Source organism: Phalacrocorax carbo, chromosome 28 (assembly GCF_963921805.1).
Source record: "Phalacrocorax carbo chromosome 28, bPhaCar2.1, whole genome shotgun sequence".
Lineage (NCBI taxonomy): Eukaryota > Metazoa > Chordata > Aves > Suliformes > Phalacrocoracidae > Phalacrocorax > Phalacrocorax carbo.
Window position 1 is genome coordinate 1,845,123 of NC_087540.1, and position 2,620 is coordinate 1,847,742.

The window sequence follows — 2,620 nt, forward strand, 5'->3', positions numbered from 1 at the left end:
GAGTTTCACAGCCTTGCATGAATGCTGTGACTGACAAAACAGCCTCTGACCCACCCTTGGTGTCCTCAGAGGTGCTTGGACTGGAAACCAGTACTAACACGGTTGGGTGCTGGAAAGGGGATCATCTGACAAAGTCTGAGTAATGAAAGGGACATTGGGCAGATGAATATACAGCAGGAAGATAGCTTGGGAGGTGCAATTATTGGTCTTCAAGCTCTAGAGACAAAGGCTTATGTTGGATCTTCTCTGTTCCATTGCTGAGTTAGTCATTAAAATCATAACAATCCTGAGCTCTCACAATTTCCTTTATTCTAATACCCGCATGTGGATGAAGGTGAAGCTACGAGTGCTTCTAATAGAAAAATGCTGCTTTTTCTGCTGCTTTTCTTTCCTCTCTTGATTTGATGTTTTACAAAAAAAAGACAAAAAAGTGCTATTTTGTATTTCCTCGAAAATGTTAGATTTTCTTTTTTCCTATAATGTTTTTCTTAGTCCCTGGCTTACAAGCAGGCTGTCCCCCCGCTAAACCAGCAGCAGTGGAAGCAAGCAGCCCCTTTGCCACCTGCAGTAAGCAGAGCCATGCTGGAGCTGGCACCAGTCACCCAGCAGTGGCAGAGCCAGACACAGCAACAGCCAAAAAGAAACCTGAGGAGTTTTTTACATCAAAACCAGAAGCCAAGAAATGCCCTTCACCAGCCAAGGCACCACCAGCTCTCACTTCTGTGCCACACCTGGGACAGCAAAACCAGAAGCTGAGTCAATGGCCTCCCCAGCCAAAGCAGCTCCTGCATATGGAAAGCGATGGCAGAGGAGCAAAATCCACGCATGACGTGGTAATTTCATGTCCTTGTTGCTGGTGTAATAAAGGCTCCACTAGATCTATTTCACAGCTTCACCAGCTGGGTGCCCTGGCGACTACACGCCGCTTCTCATTCAGAGCAGAGGTGCTGGCCGTCCCCGGAGCTGTGCTGCTGGGGGCTTCGTGCCTTCGAATTAATGCCTGTTGCTGCTGGAGCGGGGACAGCCGTGGCCGCGGTCAGGCTTTGAGTTCATACCTCAGCGCCCAAGTTTCTCTGCCATTGGAAGCCCAGCGAATGGATGGTGGTGTTAATGGATATGGGTGCTGGGGAGAGAGAAAGTCGTGTTGACACTCTTGAGCTCGGCTTAAGTATTTTAGAAGTCACCAGGGCTATTGCAATCACGTAGTCGGGTTTTCTACAGAGACTAACCTCCACTGAGCCTGGTAGCAACCAGAACAAAGAGGTGCATGGGGCTACTAATTGCAGAACAGCAAGAGTTCATTAAGTAATAAAACACACTGAAAATGAAGCAAGGAGTGAAAGTGAGGACCATTGCATTCTAAGGCATGATGGGGTTAGTATTTTGCTTTCAGTGCTGTTAAATCATTGAAATAGCGAGACTGCGAATTTACTGCTTGCTGGGCTAATAATATGTTAAGTTTTATTATCTACCGCCTGTACGCTGATTTCTAATTACAAGCCTGATACAATAAAAGTGCGATCTCTGCTTATTCTCCTGTGTTTCCTTTATTCTCCACCCGCCCCTCCCTGCACGCACCTTACTGCCCTGCGGCATCAGGCATGAACAGAGTCACTCTTCCGTGAGGAACGCGACGTGCAGCCCAGCTACCGTTTCGGTGCCTGTTCCCAGTGCCCAGAAGCACACGTACATGTGAGCAGCTGGAATAAGGCGCTCTGGCTTTTACAGCGGTGGGAGCAGGAGGCCGTGGTCGGGCTGCAGGGAGCACTGGCAGCTCAGATTTAACTTCATGCCAGTGCTTTGGTACAATAAGGAGCATTCAGACGTTAGGGTCCTATGACACAAAGGCATTGGGCTGGGCCTAGTTCACAGGCTGCCAGTTTAATCTATTTTCCTGGAGAGAGAGAGTGCATCCGAAGGCAGTTTCCCCAGCTATGAGTGACTGGTTATGCAAGGCTGTTGCAGGAGGTGGTTGCGCGTGCGAATGCTGCGCTCTAGTGGTTTGCACAGCTTGAAGGAAATGTCCATGCAGCGCGAGTTTGGAGGACGTAGCCGTGGCTTGGTGAGACCACAGGAAATGTGGTCATGCCTTAGTGGGGCTGGAGGACATGGTCATGCCTTGGTGAGGCTGGAGGACATGGCCATGCCTTGGTGAGGCTGGAGGACTTGTCCCTGCCTTAGTGAGGCTGGAGGACTTGGCCATGCCTTGGTGAGGCTGGAGGACATGGTCCTGCCTTGGTGAGGCTGGAGGACATGGCCATGCCTTCATGAGGCTGGGGCAAATGGCCATGTCTTGGCAAGGCTGGAGGAAATGGCCATGCCATGGTGAGACTGGAAGACATTATTGTGCCTTAGTGAGGCTAGAAGAAATGGCCGTACCTTGGCAAGGCTGGGGGAAATGGTCATGCCTTGGAGAGATGGGAGGAAATGACCATGCCTTGTCAAGGTTGGAGGACATGGCCTTAACTTGGTGAGGCTACAGGAAATGACTGTATCTTGGAAAGACTGGAGGAAATGGCCATCCCAGGCTCATGCAGGTACTTCTTAAAGGTGGATCTCTTTGGTCAAGAGAGGGCTCTCTTCCTTGGTTTTGCTGAGCCTATCACAGGTAGTGTCCTTC